Raw genomic sequence first — 23,314 nt, forward strand, 5'->3', positions numbered from 1 at the left:
CAGTCCAGGGTCCTTTCCACATCACTGTCTCCTTCCTAACACTGCTGCTACTTTAATTTCCCACACAACAGGCACTTACCCAGGATAACTTCTAGACAAGAAGTATAATTTAGTTTAGATTGTGTACTAATAATTCCTTGGCCCATACCTTCCCCATCCTGTGTGCAATTAAACAGGAATATTGCTCTCACTTTCTCTGTAGTCAGGCTGATATTTCTATTTTGACCTCATGTGGCCAAGCACATGGGTCATGTAGGAGTACAAATTATCTTCACAGTCCTGTTCTGTGTTCTGAAAAAGGAAAGACCACATAACAACACTTATTTGGTGCACTTGTCCAATGACTCCTTCTCAGTCAGGGAACATCTCTCTGGGATCTGGGTGTGTTCTTGTCTATGAAGCATGCCTATGCATACAATGGAAATCATTAGAGAAACTCAAAGCCACCAACTAGCCAAGAGTCGATTCCACCATGTTAATTCTAATTTAATGATGAGAGGTAGCTGCTAAAAAAAAAAAAAAAAGAGAGAGAGAGAGATTAGAGAGAATAAGAGAGAGTGTCAACCTCATAAAAATACGCACAATAACCCCGGTGCTGTATATGTGTCACAACTGTAATAATAATTACCTCTTTCAGATGACTATAAATACTTTGGAAATCCTTCAGATAGTGAAAGAATCTGAAAATGGCATTTAAGAACCCATATTCTTGCATTGTAAGTTGCACACAGTAAAATCCACCATTGCTTTTGTTTTATTTGGCTGCAGATAAGGGGCTCATTATACTTGAGATATCTTTCAAGATAACTTTCAAGATTATTTCTTAGTAAAACAACTCAATACATGAGGCACAGAGAATGAATGTGGCTAGAGGTTTATAAATTTTATTGACTTAAAGAACAAGCTTCTGGTTTCGTTGATTTTTCTTTTTTTCTTTCTGTTTTATTTGTTATTAGTTTCTTCTCCAATCTGTATTATTTCCTATCTTTTGCTTATTCTGGGTGAGATTTGTTTTTTTTTAATTTTTAAATTGTTTTCATTTTTGAGAGAGAGAGAGAAAGAATGAGCAAGCACAAGCTGGGGAGAGGCACAGAGAGAGGAAGTCCCAAGTAGACTCCATATTCAGCTCAACACAGGTCTCAGTCCCACAGTCATGAGATCATGACCTGAGCCAAAATCAAGAGATGCCTCACCAACTGAACCACCCAGGCACCCTAGATTTGTTCTTCTTTTACTAATTTCTTAATGTGGAAACTGAGGCAAATTATTTGAGGCCTTTCTTATTTTTCAATATTGGTGTTAACTGCTGGGAATTTCCTTTAAATAGTTCTTATAGCGGCATTTCACAAATTTTGATATGTTGTGTTTTCATTTTTATTCTATTCAAAATGCCACCACAGGGATTTTTTTTCTTTGTCCTGCACCCTCTCCCAAGTTCCTATTCTCCAACTCAGCTGGAGGCCCCCTTTGTGTGCCCAGACTCATACGTAGGTACAGAAGGACCCTTCATGTATGGAAATAGACCCTCCACATTAATGAACAGTGATTTTACATTGTGACTATTTCCCCCCTTCAGTGCATATACATGTGCTCTTAGTCCCAAGATATTTTTCCATTATTATTTCTTTACAGTTTGATAGGACTCCTTTTGTTTTGTTCAAGTTTTTTTTTATTTTAATTACACTTATTTAACATAATGTGTTATATTAGTTTTGGGGGTACAATATAGTAATTCAGTAGTTCCATACATCACCCTGTGCTCATCACAGGTGCACTCCTTAGTCTCCATCACCTATTTAACTCACCCCCTCAGCCCCCTCTCCTCTGGCAACCATCAGTTTGGTGATAGGATCCCTTTAATACATCATATAGAACGTGGATTTTTGGAATGAAAGTGAATTGCTTCCACCCCAGACCAACAGACACACAGCTTCTGTCCAAGACCTGTGGAGCAAGACGCTTGGAGTCACATATTGTCACACTTATGTTTACAGGATTTTGTTTCTTTTTCTAGTTGTTTTCTTTCCCTTTTTATGATTTATGGTTCTGGATTATTCGCAGACACTTTTTACCTCCTAATTATGGTATATACAGACCCCTATCCTTATTATTTCTCTTTACATCCTTAGCCACTCTTTGACGTGACCTCCACTCATAAATACATTTTTTTTTGTTGTTATTTGACTAAAGCACATGTTCAAAATGAGGGTCAGGCTTTCTCAACGTTCTTTTGGTAACACCCAACTTCCATTTAAAGCAATTTATTATAATAGGTCAGTTGGCTTTCAGAGTAATTGGACTCAACCACTGAGAGACTTTTTAGATGTCAAATACCCCAATAGGACAAACCAAAATCTAAAACTCCTTATCCTACCTAGAAAAGGACATTCCTACCTTCACTGAAACAGTACTTGGGAATATTCTGTGGACTTTAACTTTTGTAACTGAACTTTCAACAAAATAGAATTGGGGAAGAATTGAGGAAAAGATGATGTATACGCAGAAGCTGTCTCACATTTACACACCTTTCCCAAAAAAGGCATATTACGTAAGTGCAGCCCTAAGTTCTTTTAGTTTAAATCTACTTGATGGCCTCTATTACTAAAATTGTCAATTCTTGGCATCAGACCACACTTGCTAAATGGTATAAAACGTTACAGTAATATTTGACAACCTTCATTAGTTATTTTGACCAAAGCTAGATCACTCAGTGGCCCCTAATGGATTTGTATTGGATTTGTGACATAAACGCCTATTGACTTTTAACTGCAAATTACACTAGGATCTTTTATCCTGGTAAACTAATGCCTGCCTTCAGAATAGTCCTTGATATCACTCAGGGTCTCTTTTAGACCATTAAGTTTCCTTTTTAGAGGAAGAAATCTTTAGATAATCTGATTCAAGGAGAGAAACTAGACCTTGATTTGAGTTCAAAGATTTTAGCTACCTAAGAGGAATTTTGGACTGCCTTCTGCCACAATGCCTCTTCATTCTACACTTTATAAGAAGAAAGAAAAGTGGGAAAAATCCTACATGCTACTGTTCAGAGAATAGCAGAAGAACTAAACAATGTCACTAAGACCATAGAATCTCTTGCCCGAGGTTATGAAATCAGAGAAACAGTGGTTAAGCATACAGCCACTCTAAATATATTGACCTCTCAGGATAGAAGAATGTTGTACCTACATTCCAACAGACTCTTTGGAATCTTTAACATTACTAAAAACACCAGAGAAACAAACAAGCAAATCAATATATTTTGTATTTTTGCTAGTGCCCCAACATCTGATTCTGCATGGTCTTCAGATTAGAAGTGGGATCTGCAATTTTCATTTAACTTGAGTAAACTTGGTTCCTGACTTACAAGTGGACTACACATGCTTACTATACTCATTCTTCTAGTATTTATCTGTATCATAGTGTTCAAATATGGGGCTTCCAGAGTCTTAAATGCTGCTATGCAGCCACTATTCTGTTTGATGATCCAACACTAAGCTGCCGTTGAAGAAATGTGAAGAATGTACATTTTATCCAACTACCGACTATGTTCTCCAAACCGTCTTTAGATCAGGGGAAGCCGGACAATGGTTAAGATCTGAATTTCATAGAATAATGTTCTATGGTTGACCTCACCTGTCCTTGGCCAAAAGACTGAGTGAAAGAGTAAAACCCTGTCTGGGATAGAAAGAGTGAAAATCACCTCAGAGTGATAAAGAAAAACACAGCCTTGCTATTAATTGGGCTGAAGTGACAGGCACAGATAAAGGCAATTGCAAAGTTAACGAGAAATACTTTCTCCCAAAGTCATACAGCAGCTGTTAAGTACCAAAAAGACACCCTCTTTCTGTTACTACTGCTTTCTTACCAATGACTCCAGACCCACTTTCCTATTTTAATCTGTTACTGGGTATTTCCAACTGCCAAGATGCCCCTGCCGTTACATACGTAGGAGTGCACCCACATCCCCATCCTGCACACACTCTAGCTTCACTCCAGCTTTGGATTCCACCCGTGCGTCCCGCCTCTCCACCTTCCTTTGAAATCCACTGATTCTCGCCCCCCTTGCAGGGCACGCTCCCCATAGGATCCGCACAGAGCTCTCAGTCCTCATTGGTCTGTTTCTTCTCCTCCAGTCCCAACTCGCACACTAATCTAGAGTCCTCTGCCATCCTGTCCAATTCTATAAACCACGGCCCTTCTCCTCTCTCCGTTGGTCAGTTTGGTTCTACTCAGGTTCGCCCCATCCTTGGAGACGGTAAAGGCAGTGCTCAGCGGTACTGGAGCAGCGGCAGTCTCAGGCACGAGTCTATTCTGGGGACTAGGAAGGCTACACTTCGGCCCCCTACTCAGGTTGGACTAACCGAAACACGGTATATTTGCTCACACAAAAGTGAAGACTGAGTTACTTTTGACTATTCCAAGGCACTGACACAGAGTGTGTAGAAAGCGGGGCATGGAGTACATTCTACATGGAGGGCATGGCGTGGAGGGCGACCTACAAAGTGGGCGAGACTTATGGGACATTCTACGTGAAGGGCGGGGTGAGCGGGACATTTACATAAAAGGCGGTGTGTGGGGGACGGTCTACGTTGTGAGCAGGGCAAGTGGAGAGGTCTACGTGGTGGGCGGGACAGGTAGGGTACGTAAAAGGGTGTGGGTCATTCCATGTAGAGGGCGGGGTATGTGGAGCCGGCAGAGCGAATGGGATGGGGCGGGGACAGGGCGAGATGAACGTTCTACGTGAAGGACGGGGCTGACAAGTTGGGAGGGGCTGTGAAGGCATTCTACGTGTGGGCGGGGCGTGTGGGTCATTCTACGTGCAGGGCGGGGTGCGGGGGGGGTATTCTACGTGTGGGCGGAGCGAGCGGGACATACGTGGGGGCGGGGCTAGAGAGACGCTCTACGTGGAGGGCAGGGCAGGGGACAGTCAACATAGTGGGTGGGGCACGCGAAGTCGTTCTATGTGTGAGCAGGGCGAGTGGCCCGCTCTACGTGGTGGGCGGGAAATGTAGGTTACGTAAAGGCGCATGTAGGGGGTGTTCTACGTGAGGGCGGGGCAGGCCGGGCGTGTGTTGCACTCCTCATGGTGGGCGGGACATGTGGGTCATTCTACGTGAAGGGCGGGATGTGGGGGACGTACTACGTGGGGGCGGGACAAAAGGGTCATCTACGTGGAAGGAGGGGTTAGGGCGCTCTAACGTAGTGGGCGGGGTATGTGAAGTCGATCTACGTGCGGGCGGGGCGAGTGGCGCGCTCTACGTGGTGGGCGGGACATGTGGGTTTACGTAGAAGGCGCGTGTTGGTGTTCTACGTGAGGGCGGGCCAGGCGTGTGTCGCGCCCTACGTGGTGGGCGGGACATGTGGGTCGTTCTACGTGGAGGGCGGGGCTGGGGCGTTTTAAGGTGGTGGGCAGCGTACGCGAAATCGTTCTACGTGAGGGCGGGGTGGGCAGGGCACGTGTCACACTCTACGTAGTGGGCGGGGCATGTGGGTCATCTACGTAGAGAGCGGGATGTGGGGGACGTACTATTGGGGCGGGGCATGAGGGACGTTCTACGTGAAAGGCGGGGCTGGGGCGGTCTAACATAGTGGGCGGTGTACACAAAGTGTATCTACGTGTGGGCGGGGCGTGTGTTGCCCTTTACGTGTTGGACGAGACGTGGGTCGTTCTCCGTAAAGGGCGGGATATGGGGGACGTACTACGTAAGGGCAGGACAAGAGGGACGTTCTACGTGGAAGGAGGGGCTAGGGCGCTCAAACGTAGTGGGCGGGGTGTGAAGTCGATCTACGTGTGGGCGGGGCGAGTGGCGCGTTCTACGTGGTGGGAGGGACATGTGGTTTTACGTAAAGGCGCATATTGGTGTTATACGTGAGGGCAGGCCGGGCGTGTGTCGCGCTCTACGTGGTGGGCGGGATATGTGGGTCGTATTACGTGGAGGGCGGGACTGGGGCGTTTTAGCGTGGTGGGCAGCGTACGCGAAATCGTTCTACGTGAGGGCGGGGCGCTGCAGGGCACGTATCGCACTCGACGTGGTGGGCGGGACATGTGGGTCATTCTACGTGCAGGGCGGGATGTGGGGGGCATACCTGTGGGGGCGTGGCAAGAGGGACGTTCTACGTGAAAGGTGGGGCTGGGGCGGTCTAACGTAGTGGGCAGTACGCGAAATCGTTCTGCGGGGAGGGGGCGCCAGGCTTGTGACTCACTCTACGTGGTGGGTGGGGCATGTACGTTCTACGTGAAGGGAGGGATGTGCGGGGACGTTCTACGTGAAAGTGGGGCTGGGGCGGTCTAACGTAGTGGGCGGGGCACGCAAAGTCATTTACATGTGGGCGGGCGAGTGGCACGCTCTACGTGGTAGGTGGGACATGTACGTTTACGTATGGGCGCATGTAGGGGGCGTTCCACGTGAGGGCGCGGCGGGCTGGGCATGTGTCATACTCTACGTGGTGGGTGGTATGTGGGAGACGTACTACGTGGGGGAGGGGCTAGGAGGACGCTCTACGTGGAAGGCGGAGCTGTGATTCAGTCTAACGTAGTGGGTGGGGTATGCGAGGTCGTTCTACGTATGGGCGGGGCGAGTGGCACGCTCTACGTGGTGGGCGGGACGTGGGTTTACGTGGATGATGCGTGTGGTGGGCGTTTACGTGTGGGCCGGGCGTGTGACGCACTCTACGGGGTGGGCGGTGCATGTGGGTGGTTCTAAGTGGAGGGCGGGATGTAGGGGTGTATTACGTGGGGCGCGGCAAGAGGGACGTTCTACGTGGAAGGCTGGGTTGTAGGGTATTTTAACGTAGTGGGCGGGGCATGCGAAGTCGTTAACGTGTTGGTGGGGCGACTGGCGCGCTCTACGTGGTGGGCAGGGCATTTGAGGCGCTCTGTGGGGCGGGGCGTGCCGGACGTTCTACGTGGAGGGCGGGGAATTCAGGAGCATTCTAACGGATTGGGCGTTTGTAGAGCGCCCCATACGCCCCGCCCTCCACGTTTCCGTCCGCCCACTAGATGGGTGCGGTGTTTCAAGAGCACCGCCGGTGGGGCGCCTGGGTGGCTCAGTAGGTTACGCGTCCGACTTCGGCTCAGGTCACGATCTCACAGTTCGTGAGTTCGAGCCCCGTGTTGGGCTCTGTGCTGACAGCTCGGAGCCTGGAGCCTGCTTCTGTGTCTCCCTCTCTCTCCGCCCCTTCCCTGCTCATGCTGTGTCTCTCTCTGTCTCAAAAATAAATAAGCATTAAAAAAATAAAAAGAGCACCACCTGAACTTGTGGGCTTTCTTGTGGGCGTGTCTTTCGGGGCTGGAGCTGCGCGCGGTTGGGAGCTGGCAGCGGCGACCCCTAGCCTTTAGGAGCTCGAGCTGTGGACATACTGGGTCTCCGAAGTTTGTGGTCCGTGTAAACTTGGGCATTTTGTCCTTTTCTTATCCCTGCCTCAGTTTCTTCAATTACAACACTAAGATGAAGATGGTAGCTGTAGCTCCCTTATGACTGGTGCAGAGCGTTCTGAGCTAGGCTGTGAGCATACTAAAATGGAGTGATGGACTTTCTAGGGCGAGAAAGGGGCATCCTGATTAGGGGGAGATAAGTGCTAACAGAAGTAGTAACATCAGTTAACATTCAGGCCTTAGGTGCTAGCACTGTGCTAAGTGCTTTACTTTCTTCAATTTCTTAAAAATCTTCTAACAAGGTACGAAGTAAGTACTATCATCCCCATTTTATCAGTCCAAGGAGGGCAGTTCTTCCAGGTACCTCTCTCCTGAGCTCTTCCCCCTCATATGTCGTAGCCTCTTGCTTGTGAGTCCTCTGCCCTCCAGGTGCTCTTAGGATGGCGGGTGCTCTCCCAAGGGATGGACTTGTCTTGACACTACAGCAGTACCTCCTGCGGCTGTGAAGGAGGTGGCCTGGCTGTGGGGACTGCATGAGAACAAGACCCACATGAATTACAAGGTCAACCAGACCTGGTGGTACTACCATCATACAGTAAGGCCAAAATACAGACCCAATGCAGACCCACCACAGAGCACCTCCAACCTCCAAATGTTGTGAACCTCCAACATTTAGATCTGTTAATTCATTTTCTGACTTCTCCTGGACCCAGAAAATGTATGCACTGAGCACTCCCCCTAACACTGTGTCAATGATTCCATTTTCTTACTGATGCGGGGTCTTGCAACCCAACAGAAAAGAAAGAATTCTTGAGATGTTTTTTGGTGCAAAAAGGTGTTTTATTGTATAGCGCTGGGACAGGACCAGAGAGGAGAAAGAGGTACACTGTGATTGTGAGGAATGACTGCTGCACATACTTTTTAAGTTTGGGTACAGGGAGGGCAGAGATAACATAAGCAGAGAGATTTGTGCATATTAAAGAAGAGTTACAGGATTCTAGAGGTCTGGCTATAGTCAAGATAAGGTTGCTTTTAGTCTCTAGCAAAGCATTAACATTAAGGCAGCTATGAGTTCCTTGAGAAATGTCACGTTCTGCACATCTCAGGTATTTATCAATGGGCTGCAACTTGTATGAAAATTGAATTTTGGCTATATTTCTCTTGCCTTTGTTCTCATCATTATCATATTTCCTATACCTAAACCTTCTATAATATCAATAGTGATTTCTACTCAATTATCTGGGATACACAAGGCAGCACTAGACTTCCCTAAAATTTGTATCAGTTAACGTCCTTTTCTTGACTCATTCCTTTTAGCTAAAAGCTTCAAAACACTATAAACGTCCTCTGGGTTCCTAAACCAATCCTTTGACTCCAGATTTGTATTGACGCCTAAGGCATCCCAGATCCACACAGGCCCAATAATCCAAAACTAGGAGCCTTCAATATTTATACCAATTATTATCTTCTGAAATCCATAGGCTCACCCTATGACATTCATAACCAACCTTGAGATCCCCTTCAGACCTGGGCTTTGAACTCTCAGCCCACACTGTATGCCCTGGTTGAAGAAAGTCATCCAAAGGCATGACGGCCAGTTGACCTGTGAGCTGGACCTGGGTAATAGAGTCTTCTCACTCCCTCCCCTGTTCTTGAAATATGGCTTCCACCTGCCTTTCCTACTTCCAGAAGCTGATCCAAGGATATTGCTTGAGATAGGGATATGGTGTTGAAAACACCTGCATGGTATTATATGACTGAACCTAGTTAAGGCCGCTGTATAAATTTTTAAGTTTTGGCAGGGAGGAGCAGAGATTCACTAGTCTTGCTGCTACCGAAGACATGGCCTCAAATGTAAGCTCCCTTTGATCATTAAAACTGCCACCTACCAACCTGGAGTGGGCTGCCTCTTTCTTTAGTCTCTCCCTGCCTTCTGCATTCAGGGACCAATTTCAGATTATATCCAGGAAGTTCCTGAGGAGGTTACAAACCAATACCCCACAAAAAAGACCCTAAGATCCTTACACCTGTGCTCTATATCCTTTAGGGATGATACTAATGATGTTGCTTCCTTATTTAATTTTTAGCTCAAGCCTCCAAAGTAATATTAATGAAACTGCTGCACATATCCTCTGGAACTGCCTGAACATCCCCAAGATCCTCCAGTTTTGTCGAGAATCACCAAATCAACTTCAAAACTCCCATATTTTTTTAAATTTAAATTTTAGTTAACATACAGTGCAATATTGGTTTCAGGAGTAGAATTCAGTGATTTGTCACTTACATGCAACCCCCAGTACTCATCCCAACAAGTGCCTTGCCATCACCCATCTAGCTCATCTCCCACCCATCTCCCTCCATCAACCCTCAGTTTGTTCTCTTGTTAAGAGTCTCTTGTGGTTTGTTTCCTTCTCTTCCCCTCCCTTCCCATATGTTCATATGTTTTGTTTCTTAAATTCCACATATGAGTGAAATCATATGGTATTTGTCTTTGACTGACTTATTTTGCTTAGCATAATAGTTTCTAGCTCCATCCACATTGGTGAAAATGTCAAGGTTTCATTCTTTTTGATCACTGAGTAATATTCCATTGTGTACATACATACAATGGAATATTACTCAGTGATACACATACACATACACCACATCTTCTTTATCCATTTGTCAGTCGATGGACATTTGGGCTCTTTCCATAATTTAGCTATTGTTGATAGTGCTACTATAAACATTGGGATTCATATGTCCCTTTAAATCAGCACTTTTATGTTCTTTGGATAAATACTTAGTAGTGCAATTGCTGGATCATAGGGTAGTTCTACTTTTAGTTTTTTTTTTTTTAATTTTTTTTTCAACGTTTTTATTTATTTTTGGGACAGAGAGAGACAGAGCATGAACGGGGGAGGGTCAGAGAGAGAGGGAGACACAGAATCGGAAACAGGCTCCAGGCTCTGAGCCATCAGCCCAGAGCCTGACGCGGGGCTCGAACTCCCGGACCGCGAGATCGTGACCTGGCTGAAGTCGGACGCTTAACCGACTGCGCCACCCAGGCGCCCCTGGAGTCAGATCAGAACCAAAAAATCATCACCAAGACAGATGTCACATAGCTTCCTGTCTATGTTTTCTTTTAGGAGTTTTATGGTTTCAGGTCTTAAATTCAGCTGTTTATTCCATTTTGAGTTGTTTTTTATGCATGGTGTAATATAGTCTAATGCTTTTGCACGTTGCTGTACAGTTTCAAGAGCCTTTATTGAAGAGACTGTCCTACTAGCATGTGATGCAGTCCCTAATGGCTTTGTTCTCTGCCATGACAGTTCCTCTATTAATGATCCATTTTCGGGGTGCCTGGATGACTCAGTCAGTTAAGTGACTGACTCTTGATTTCAGCTCAGGTCATGATCTCATGCTTCATGAGATTTAACCCCACATTGGGCTCTGTGCTAAGTGTAGAGTCTGCTTGAGATTCTCTCTCTCTCTCTCCCTCTGCCCTTCCCCCACTCATTCTTTCCATTCTCTCTCTCCCTTTCTTTCTCTCTCACTCAAAATAAATAAATAAAACATCTGAAAAGTTTTCTTCAGAGGAGAGGAAGATGGTGGCGGCATAGGAGGACCTTAGGCTTGTCTCATCCCACGAACACAAGATAACCATCAAATCATCCTAAATATGCCAGATATCAGCCTGAACACTGACAGAACACACTCCACAACTAAAGGGAGAGAAGAAGCCACACTGAAGAGGGTAGGAAGTACAGAGATGTGGTTTAGGGGAGAAACAGATCATGGCTGCTGCAGAAAGGAGGGAACCATGGTCCTGGAGAAGGGTGAGAGAGAGGGGAACACACAATGAGAATGTTTCCCCAAAACTGTTGGCTTGGAAAAGAAGAGGGGCTGATTTTTGTGAGTTCTTACAACCAGTGGGGCCTGGAGTTTTAAGTTCAGCAGCCTTGGCTGACATAGAGCCTGAAAGGCACTGCGCTGCTCCTGGAGAGAAGGCAGGGAAACCATTCAGAGGCAGACAGTGTTGGAACAGTGATCTGAAGAGCTCCTGAGGCACACAGTGAGGGAGATTATTCACTCTTCTTGCAGTGGATCCCTGAGAGGCATATAATTTTTCCTAATGTTCTCTTATAATTATTTTTTATTTCTGTGGTGTTGGTTTTTATTTCTCCTCTTTAATTTGTGATTTTTTAAATTTATTTCGGTACTTTCTCTTTTCTTTTTGCTGAGTCTGGCTAGAGACTTTCTAGAGTATGGCTACTGCAGCTTTATTTTGACATTCATTATGTGATAAATGTTTCTCCATCCCCTCACTTTCAATCTGCAGGTGTCTTTAGGTCTAAAAGGAGTCTCTTGAAGGCAACATATAGATGGGTCTTTTTTTCAACCATTCTGACACCCTATGTCTTTTGATTGGAGCATTTAGTCCATTTAGATTCAGAGTAATTATTGATAGATATGTATATTGTGCCATATTTTTACTTGTTTATGGACATTTCTCTGATCCTTTCTTGTCTTTATCACTTTTGTTCTCTCCTTTGTGCTCAAATTGTTCTCTTTTATATTTCTTACAGGCCTGGCTTAGTGGTCATGAACTCCTTTAGTTTTTGTTTATCTGGGAAACTCTTTATCTCTCCTTCTATTCTGAATGCAGCCTTGCCAAAAACAGTATCCTTGGCTGCAGATTTTTCCCACTCAGCACTTTGAATATGTCATGCCACTCCCTTCTGGCTTGCCAAGGTTTTGTTTTGTTTTGTTTTTTGATAAATCTGCAGCTAGCCTTATGGGTCTTCCCTTGTAAGTTAAGAACTTATTTTTTATTATTATTATTATTATTATTATTATTATTTTTACCATGAATGCTTTTATTTAATCATTTTTGTTTACAACTGAAACTCTGGGAACTCAAAGTTAACATCCTTGCCCATGAGCTTCTTATAGATGCCAGAGAAAGTTTCAATCTTGTATTCCACATTGTTCTGCTGTGCTTTATCCCAATGTACCTTTATGAGCTGGCTGCCATCCAGTTTCACATGGATTCTCTTGCCTACAAACTCGCTTGGGAAAAGTAAGTCCTCCAGGATCACATCGTGCACGGCTATCAATGTGCAGCTCCTGGGACGCTTTTGCTTATTTTTTGTACAGCTTTTTCGAGTTGACTTAGAATTCTCCTCTGAGCAATAAAGACAACATGCTTCCCACTGAACTGACATGACAATCAGCACAGAGTCTCTATCTTCCCATCAATAAATTCATCATCTTTGTAAAATTTTATTTTTAAGTAATCTATACACCCAACCTGGGGCTTGAACCCACAACCCCAAGATCAAGACTTGCATATTCTACTGAGCCAGTCAGGCACCCCTAGCTAGGACTTGTTTTGTCCTGCTGCTTTTTAATTTAATTATAATATGTCTTGGTGTTGGCCTACTTTTGTTGATTTAGATGAGAGATCTCTGTGCCTCTTGGATCTGGATATCTTTTTCCTTCCCCAGAATAGGATGTTTTCAGCTATTATTTCCTCAAATAAATTTTCTGCTCCCTTTTCCCTCTCTTCTTCTGGGACTACTATAATACAAATGTTATTACGTTTGATGGAGTCACAGAGTTCCCTAAGTCTATTCTTGTGTTGTGTAATTCTTGTTTCTCTTTTTTTGTCAGCTTCGTTGTTTTCCATTAATTTGTCTTCTAATTCCTCTGCTTCTTCCAGCTTACTGTTCACTGTATGAAGCCTATTTCCAATCTCATTTATTGAATTCTTCCTCTCTAACTGATTCTTTTAAAACTCTTCTATCTCTGTGGTAAGGGTCTCATGAGTATCTTCTATTCTATGAGTATCCTTATGATTGTTGCTTTAAATTCTCCATCAGACTGGGTGGCTCAGTCAGTTAGGCTTCTGACTTCAGCTCAGGTCATGATCTCTCAGTCCATGAGTTCAAACGCCACATCCAGCTCTGTGCTGACAGCTCAGAGCCTAGAGCCTGCTTTGGATTCTGTGTCTCCCCCTCTCTCTGCCCCTCCCCATCTCACACTTGGTGTCTGTCTCTCTCTCTCTCAAAAATAAATAAACATTAAAAAAAATAATAAATTCTCCATCAGGCATGTTACTTATATCTGTTTTGCTTAGATCTCTGGCCATGGCCTTTTCTTGTCCTTCATTTGGGATAAATTCCTCCATCTTGGCATTTTATCTAAGTCTCTTCCTTCTTCTCTGTGTTAGAATAGCCAGTTATGTTTCCTATTTCTGAGAATAATGACTTTATAAAGAAGAGGTCATGTAGCACTCAGGGAATGTGTCTGGTATGTGCTTCATGCACTGTGCTCTTGTATTCTAGCTGCTCTGTCCTTCAGGCCAGGCATCTGCAGAAGCTCTCCTTGTTTCTTGTGGACACTGTTTGGTCCCTGGTCTAAATGTAGTCGGTATTGAGTAGATGTGCTCTGGTCTGCTTGTGAAATGAGACCTGATGTCACCGCCACCAGAACTGAGGCCTCCATCTCCTCAGCAGCTTTCTGATGCCTCCAAATATTGTCTTTTATCCACTTTTTTATTTGACCTCAGCAGGAAAGTTGGTCTGCTAAAAGCTTCTCTGTCATCACCAAAAGCAGAAGTTTCTCTAATTAGATTTATGTTTCTCGTCCAACATGTAACGTAAACCAGGTTGAATGCAGGCATTCTTTTTGTGAACAGAGAAGATGTTCCCACAAAACGTTTCCTCATCATCTAGGGATGGCTACTTAGATGGAGTCATGTGTCATTACAAAATCAGTGATGTTTGAGGATGAGGAAGAAACTTAGCTTTCAAAACCTAAAAATAAAAGATACCGTGTAGGACACAATAATCATAAGTACCAAATTGTCTGGGGGAGCCTTCCTTGCCCCCAGAGACCAGGTGGCTGTAATTCTCCAATATCACATCTCCACACAGAGTTTTATGAGCAGGGCCCAGGTGCTGCCACTCTTGCCAGGTGAAGTCCTCAACCTTATCTTCAAATGTCACTTATCTTGTGATTGCTCCATCTGAAATGATCATCTGTTAGAGAAGGTCATCAAGAGGATGTGACCACCAGGTGGCCTGTGAGCTAGAACCAGGCTGTTGGAGGCTCCTCACCTCCTCTCCTGTCATGTCCTTGGAATGTATACTCTGCCCACCATTCCCAAGTGAGAGCTGTTTGCAAGGATGCAGCCTTAAGAGAGTGATGTGTTGTGGAGACTACTTGGATTGTATACATGACTAAACCCCCTTAAGGCCTCTCTATAAACTGTTAAAATTCTGGCAGGCAGACACGGAGATCTGATCATCTTATGACCACCTAAGACAAGCCTCATAAGTTCCCTTGCTTATTAAAGCTGTCACTTACCAATATGGAGTGGGTTGTCTCTTTCTTTGGTCTCTCATTGCACTCCATGAATGGGGGCCAGTTTGTGAAACAATAATTGGTGAGCCAAACAAAAGTCCAAACAAATGCATTGGCTTGCAACCCTCTTGGGAGCTCCCAAAGTACAATCTGAAACTGGCCACTGGTACTCAGAGGACAGGGAGAGAACAAAGGAAGAGGCAGGCCACTCCAGGTTAGTATGTAGCAGGTTTAATAAGCAAAGGAAACTTACATACAAGATTTGTCTTAAGCAGAAGCAAGATGAGTATATCCCTGCACCTACCCAGCAAATCTTAAAAATGTATATAGGGAGAAGCTTTAACTGTGTTTAGTCAAGTATACTATGCAGATGTTCTCAACACCACATCATTATCTCTGGACAGATTTGGATCTCTTTGGGGCCTATCTTTGGAGAAGCCTCTGGGAGTGGGAAAGGCAAATGGAACCTGAACTTCAAAGAAAGGGTGGGAAGTAAGGGGCCTTCAATTGCCCTGTGTCCAGCTTACAGGTTAACTGTCAAATACTTCCTCTTGATGACTTTCTCCAACAAAATGGGCCTTGGGAAAAAGACATCCATAGGGGAAATCCCGAGGTGGCCATCAACCTCTCTGTGGGTAAAGGTGGCCCAGATATTAGATGCTTGTGGACTACTATGTGAGTAGGGGGATGCCCCATAACACTCGCTGGTTTGATGTGCTTGTTTGAGGAACAATGCAGAGTGTACTGCAGCAGAGAATGGAAAAAAAAATGACTGCCGCAGTGGGCTGACCACCTCTGTAAACAGTTCATCTGCCCAACTAGAGGCTGAAACTCAAGTTAGAAAGTTGGGAGAAGAGCTGAAATTAGAAAAGGACATGCAGTTGTCCACTACTTTGCTACGTTTGGGGCTGACAGACAAGGTGGGGGAACAGGATAATAAGTTGGAGACCTTAGCATGCCATTTTGCAAAGCTAGGAGGGTACAAGCTGCTACAGATTAAGGTCTGAACACTTGTGGAAAAATCTGATTAGGATGCTGAGAGGTGGAATCCCTGGGAAAGTGAGGAGAGTGGAGAGGAGGGTATTGTGGTGATTGACAGTGGAAGAGACAAAGTGCCCCATGCTATATGACCCCTGATACAAAGGAAAATTTTAAATAGTAATTATCCTGACTTCTTTTTTTAATGTTTTATTTATTTTTGAGAGAGACAGAGAGAGAGAGAGAAAGAAAGAGAGAGAGAGAGAGAGTGCGAGTGGAAGAGGGGCAGAGAGAGGGACCCACAGAATCTGAAGCAGGCTCCAGGCTCCGAGCTGTCAGCACAGAGCCTGATGCAGGGCTCGAACCCATGAACTGTGAGATCATGACCTGAGCTGAAGTTGGATGCTTAACCAACTAAACCACCCAGGTACCCCGCCCCACCTTCCCCCCACCCCCCACCGACTTCTGATAATAGAGAAATATATCCCAAACCCCCTAGGAAAAAATTTTGCATTCTTTCTCTGTCCCTTAAGATTGTAAATCTCATCCTGTCTTTGAAAAGTAAACACCCCAGGAGATAACTAAAATACTGCCCACGATTGCCTGAGACTGAAGAGAAAAAAGGAGAAATAGGCTTTGAAAAATACTACTACAGAAGCTACCTTGCCCCAAATCCATCCCACAGTTTCCAGAAGGTTACTTGCTAAGGGCAAATACAAATCATAAGTCCCCACAAATGTTAATGAAAAGTTTTAGCCAGGTAAGTGGGTAACCTTAACTTGTTCCATCTGATAAGCTTTAATATCAATAGTGTGCTCATGTAAAACTAAAACTTAATTTTCTTTCATCTGCTAAAAGAACAAAGTTTTCTTGTACTATTGATCTGTTCTTAATGAAGTCGTGAAAGGTTTTTCTTACCTTTTAAGTAATCTGCCTCGAAAACAAAGATTCTATGTTTTATTAAAATAATTTCCTGTGTTCAATGTTGTCTTTATGTCTTTGATTACTTAAGAAAACAGTATTCTCTATTGAAACAGCTAAGGTTTTGTAACGATGTAACTTTCTGTATTTGCTTTTGAAGTCTTTGTTACTGATTAAATGGACAACTAAGTATTGTTTCACAGTGATCTATGATTCTGTTTAATCAAGTGTTTTAAATTATTTTGATATTTTTAGGGGCGCCTGGGTGGCTCAGTTGGTTAAGTGTCTGACTTAGGCTCAGGTCATGATCTCATGGTTTGTGAGTTCAAGCCCACATTGGGCTCTGTGCTGACAGCTCAGAGCCTGGACCCTGCTTCAGATTCTGTCTCCCTCTCTCTCTGCCCCTCCCCCACTCGTGCTCTCTCTCTCTCTCTCTCTCTCTCTCTCTCAGAAATAAATAAACATTGAAAAAAATTAAAAATTCTTTTGATATTTTTGACAAATGTCACAAAAATCAAATTCTGAAGTTTTTTTTTACTTCAAACTAACTTTGGGATTTTCTAGACGATCCCTGGAACATCTCAAAAGATGTGTTCTCTCCTTATAAAAGGAAGATATTAAACTAATTAGGCTTATTTGATATGTTAAATTACAAGGGAAGCATTGTCAAATAAGAAGTGATGCTGAACTTTCATTAGGTTATATTTATGTATGTTATATAAGTGCTCCAGAAATTGTATGAAATTTCTAAAACTCTGATATGCCCTGGTATAATGTTATCAATCATAATTCTAGTTATTTTTTTTTTGTTTTATTTTATTTTTTATTTTTTAAAATTTACATCCAAATTAGCATATAGTGAAACAACGATTTCAGTAGATTCCTTAATGCCCCTTACCCACTTAGTCCATCCCCCCTCCCACAACCCCTCCAGCAACCCTCAGTTTGTTGTCCATATTTATGATTCTCTTCTGTTTTGTCCCCCTCCCTGTTTTTATATTATTTTTGTTTCCCTTCCCTATGTTCATTCTAGTTATTTTTTAAAGGATGTCACAGAAATAGCAAACTTTCCCCCAGATCTTTCTTACCACTTTTCTCAGACTCCTTCTCTCCCAACAGAGCCTCAGAAAGCCTGTCACTCCCTGCCTTTTCTCCTGGGCCACAGCAACACTTTTCTTGGTGTGTCTTTTGCTACATATGCCCTTTTTGTATAAATAAAATATAATTTAGAGTTGTTCTCTCAAAAAAAGAAAGAAAAAAAGGAAAAACTTTCCTTGTCAATTGGATTTTAATGAACTCTCATCAGATCTTTAATCATGACCATTTTTAAGTCTTTTGTCATCTACAGACAGTTATTCTTTTTCTGTACTGCTTTTTCAAAAGTGTTACTGCAAAAGTGTTCCTACAAAAGTGTTTCACCTTCAAGGAAATTCGCGGAAAAGACTCTAACAGGTACTGGTTTCTGGTAACTAAGAACTTGCCTTCACGTGGGAGGAACAACAATGGACCTTTCAAGTGCTTCCCTAAGGCTACTTGCACAGCCCCACAGTGTGTCATGGGAGGGTAGCCGGAGACCTGTCCCTGTTCTCTTTCCCCACATTGGGTAAAATGAGCCCATTACATTGATGATATAATGTTAACATGTGAAGATTTTCTTCTGCTGTAGGACACTCTACTGACTTTTCTGGAACATCTGTAAGAGGATGAGTCATTGAACCCACAGATAATTCAAGTCCCAGGCACAACGGTAGTTTTTGGAAGTTGTTTGGGTAAGATGCTCATTGTCTCAGACAATGAACTTGTGACAGTGTCTTATGATTGATAAAATATAAGCCTATCCAACCCCTAAGAACATGAAAGAAATGCAAGCCTTTGTAGGAATTTTGGGTTTGGGGAGGACTTTTGTTCTCCACTTGGCACAGTGCCTTCCTCCATCCCTTATACTGCCTGGTAAAGAAAGGGCAGGTGTGGGACTGAGGATCAAAACAGCAAGACCCCTTTGAGAAGACAAAAATACTAATGAAGCAGATTAAAGCTATGGGAATCTCCCAAGCCTGTAGGGCTACCCATTGAGTTAGATGTGACTCCAGGAGATATAGATTGGGTACTGTGGCAGAAGCAACAGGAGAGAGAACCCATAGGATTTTGGTCCCAGCTCTGGAAGGGGGCAGAAGCCCAACATACCCCCATAGAGTGACAGCTTCTAAAGGTATACACAGCACTCCTTCAGGTAGAGCCTCTCATGAAGAAAAACATATCATGGTAAGAACTTGCCTCCCTATCGAAGGGTAGGTTGAGAGTATGCTCCATCTACCCACCTCCGCCATGGTTCAAACCCCCACTTTGACTAAGTCACATGCCTATTTGTGACAGAAGAGTATCCCGTCTCTCAGCCCATGGTTCTAGAAATGCAGGTGCTACTAGGCCCTTTAGAGTATGTAGATCCTCCAAATGCCCATGCCCCTACTCCTGTGGCAACTCTGCAGCCTGTAGAGTGGGAGTGTGGGTAATTCCTGTCGATGCCTGGTATACAGATGCCTAAAAACAGGACCAAGCCACAGAAGCCATAAGGCTGAACTCAGAGTAGTTTGGTGATTGCTCATGAGCCCCAGCTGTTAACCCTTGGCACTGACAGTTGGGCTGTTCTAAAGGGGTTAACCCTATGACTTGGACAATGGGAAGCCAAGTAGTGGATGATCATGAATAACCCTCTTGGGGTCAGGATAGGTGGAAAGGCATTTAGATTCACCTTTGAGAACCTGAGACAGTCTTTTCAGTCTTCTACATCCTAGGTCTTAAGGCACTGACACCCCCTGGCATTCAGGCAGCTGATGCCCCAGCTTGAGTACAAGCTCTAACAACAGACTCTTCAATAGATATAACAGATTAGGTGCATAGCAAGAGTGGCCACCATAGCACCCATGTGGGGTGGCATATTGCCCTTGAAATGCAGTGACTTGGTCAATGCAATAGCAGCATGTCCCTGTATGTTCTAAACAGTGCCCAAGGCAGCTGCTGATAAAAGTCTGAGAACATCCATGGGAGTTTTCAACTGGTGAGAGATTAGCAAATTGATTATATTGGTCTCCCTTCCTCTGAGTGAAGGTTCTAAATATGCCTTTGTTTGTATGGACACTGCATCTGGCCTAAGATTTCTCCCATCACTGTGCAAACCAGGCTGCCACCATTAGGGGATTAGAAAAGCTGCATAAGTACAGATACCCTCATTGACTAGACAGTTATGGGGGTCACAGTCCAAAGGTCATAATGTGCAAGATTGGGCAAAAGAATGTGGCATTCAACAGAGGTTCCATCTCCCCTGTAACCCACAAGCAGCAGGACTGATAGAAAGGAAGAATGGAATATTAAAGCAGCAGATTAAATTACTAACAAGTAGGGGTGTGCCTGGCTGTCTCAGTTGGTGGAACATGCAACTCTTGATCTTGGGGTCATGAGTTCAAGCCCCACATTGGGCATGAAACCTACTTGAAATTAAAAAATTTTAAGTGAAATAAATTACTAACAGGTAAAACCACATTGGCCAGGTGAACTAAAGTACTGTTGTAGCCTTTAAAAAATTAATGATCAACCAGTAGGGCCTGTTGCCCCCTATGCCAGTCAGGGGACAATTTCTGAGGCACCCAACACTAATAAGGTATGGAAGTCATAGGAGACAGCCATTGCCCTAACTTTCACCATGGATCAGCATGCTATGCTGCTCAGAACACACCTAGGAAAGGCATTACCTACTGGAATTTGCAATGGGACATTTCACCAGGATGGTCAAGTTCCTAAAATTTCCAATCTACCTTTCCTCAAGGCCAGGTGGGCACATTCTGTTTTCCACTAGTATGATCATCTGGCCACCATCCTTGTCCCCTCCATTGGCCTGGAGGGTGTTATAGCATGTATAGAAACCTTACTAAATTCACCCAACAAAATGATAGCAAAGTCTTCATTTTATTTAATACTGCAATGTCTCTAATGAAAAAACTGTCCTCCAGACAAAGATTGCCTTGGACATTATTACTGCTTTGCAAAGAGGCACCTATGCCATTATCCAGTGTTGTGTGTTCATACCTGATGAGTCTGCTAATGTACCACCCTTATTAAATCACATGAGTGTACAAGTGAATGTCTTGAGTGACCCATCCCCAAGCCTATAGGAATTAATAACTCAGTGGCTTGGGTCATGGGGTTCTTGGTGGAAAAAACTTGAGGAATTATCTTAATCTGGGTTTCCTTTTGCATGTGCCCATACTGTTGCTGTGGGTGTCTGCCTACAATGCAGCCAGATAGCCTCCAAAGGAGCTTCTTCCATGCTAGTGATACGTCTTGCTGACTGATCAGGGCCCATTTCAGAAGAGGGGCATGTGTAAGATTATAAGAGCCAGTCACAAGGGCTGGAATGTTGGAGGAGGTCATCAAGAGGATATGACTTCCAGTTGATTCGTGAGCTGGACCCAGGCAATGAGAGGCTCCTCACCTCTCCTGTCCTTGGAATGTACACTCTGTCCACCATTCTCACAGTGGGAGCCATTTTCAAGGATGCAGAATTCAGAGTAGTGTGTCAATATATGGCTGGTATATGTGACTGAACCTAGTTAAGGCCTCTGTAAACTTAAGATCCTGGCTGGCAGGTGTGGAGATCTACTCATCTTGCAGTCACCCAAGACAAGCCTCATAGGTAATTTCCCTTGCTTATTGAACTTACCACCTACCAATCAGAAATAGTCTGCCTCTTTCTTTGGTCTCTCCTTGCCCTCTGTGTACAGGGGCCAGTTAGCAAACCAAAATCATCCCTAGGTGATGAAAAGATATATGGGACCTTCTTGCCTGTAAAGTGCTGAAAATGTTCAGGGGTGAAAAGGTCCTGATCCCTTTTGGACGCTGGAGGTGCTTGTTCTCTCACCTCCCAAGAGAAATGGCTAGACTTCACCAGGATATATATAATTGGGCAGCTTTGTTATGTAGTCCATGAAGCTACCCCTTTCTCAGTATTCAGAGGCCCCCAAGTCCAAGCAGGTGCCGTAAATTCTGAATCATGTCCTCTTACAATTGATCAAGTTACCAAACCAGACCTGATCTTCACATTTGAGAAAGAAGAGCCTTGGATGGCAGAAAAACCTAAAGTTGCATAGGTGAGTGAGAACTAGGAAGACTAGGGATGGTGCATGGAAGGTTCCAGCTGGTGAGGGATGTTTCTTCGACATGCCATCAACATACCTTTGGTCTTCCTTAAAGGAGAGGAGGTAGGCCTCCAATGATTGTAGGACGTGGGTGTGAACCCCTCACAGATTAAATGACCTTTCCACATCCATCCCGCCCCCACCCCCCGATTCTTTACTTAGCTTTAAGAACCATGCCTGCCTTCTTTGTCCTCAGAATCTTGTAGCTGCCTCTTTCAGCTGGATCAAGCCCTTCTAGGTCATACTCCCTTTCCCTGGCCTTTTCATTTTCTAACCCTCCAGTTATCACCTGTCCCTTTTCTTATGCATTCCAGCACCTAAATATCTGTCCTTCACTTTGTGACCTTTGTTTCTTCTTCCTTCTCTCACCCTTGTGAGAAGCCCCAAGCTGTTTTCTCCCTGTTTTACAATCAGATTCCACCCCACCTACATGTAAACTCCTTTCAAGGATCTCCATTACATGGCCCCATCTGTTAGTCTTCTGTTCCCCAAAATTGAAGCCATGGTGTTTTCTAGTTGATGGCAGTACAAAGAAAAACAGTTTCTGTGTTTGAGCTTATATTTAGCAGCCTTGCAAAATTCACTTAAGTCTATTTCTAGATGCTTTTGGGTTTTTCTGTGTGTGTGTCATCTGTAAAAATTGAGAGCTTTATTCCTTTCATGACTCCTCTCCTGTCTTGCTGTATTTCATGAAGGCCTCCAGTACAGTATAGTGTTGAATAGAAGTGGGCACAAGAAGCCCCCTAGTCTCATTCCTAATCTCAGGGGAAAAATTTTTTACTGTCACCATTAAGTTTTTGTTTTCTTTTTTTTTTAATTTTTTTTCAACGTTTATTTATTTTTGGGACAGAGAGAGACAGAGCATGAACGGGGGAGGGTCAGAGAGAGAGGGAGACACAGAATCGGAAACAGGCTCCAGGCTCTGAGCCATCAGCCCAGAGCCTGACGCGGGGCTCGAACTCCCGGACCGCGAGATCGTGACCTGGCTGAAGTCGGACGCTTAACCGACTGCGCCACCCAGGCGCCCCAAGTTTTTGTTTTCTTAATACACCCTTTATCAGACTAAGCAAATCCGTCCTATGCTAGTTTGCTAAGAATTTACATATGGATGGGTATTGAATCGTATGAGATCCCCTTTTCTGCATCTATAGAGATTACATGATTTTCTCCATGAATTACATTGACTAAATGATCTTCATTGGCATAAAGTTTTTTCATAATTTCCTAATTTTTTTAATGTTTATAAAATCTGTAGTGAAGTCCACTATATCATTCCTAATTTGAAAATTTGTGTTTTCCCATTTTTTTCTTGATCAGTCTAGGGTTTCTCACTTTTATTAATCTTTTCAAAGAATTCCCTTTGATTTTCGCTTATTGCTTGTCCTCTAGAGGACATGAAAACAAGTATGATGGAGGAAACTCCTCAGTGTTAAGCATAGATAGGAAGCTAGAAGCTTGAGATATACCAAAACTCATAAGGTGTGAAGTATAAAGAATGAGT

The 23,314-nt window shown here is 43.9% G+C and overlaps 1 non-coding gene across 1 annotated transcript; it reads right to left on the reverse strand.

Moving 5' to 3' along the window:
- Positions 1-12,570: 12,570 nt before the first annotated feature.
- On the reverse strand, positions 12,571-12,633 carry LOC121026199 (small nucleolar RNA SNORD43). The gene has a single exon (XR_005788300.1). It is a non-coding gene; the product is annotated as a small nucleolar RNA SNORD43 (small nucleolar RNA).
- Positions 12,634-23,314: the final 10,681 nt, after the last annotated feature.

Source organism: Herpailurus yagouaroundi, unplaced genomic scaffold (assembly GCF_014898765.1).
Source record: "Herpailurus yagouaroundi ecotype Mexico unplaced genomic scaffold, PumYag 67793, whole genome shotgun sequence".
In the NCBI taxonomy this organism is placed as follows: Eukaryota; Metazoa; Chordata; class Mammalia; order Carnivora; family Felidae; genus Herpailurus; species Herpailurus yagouaroundi.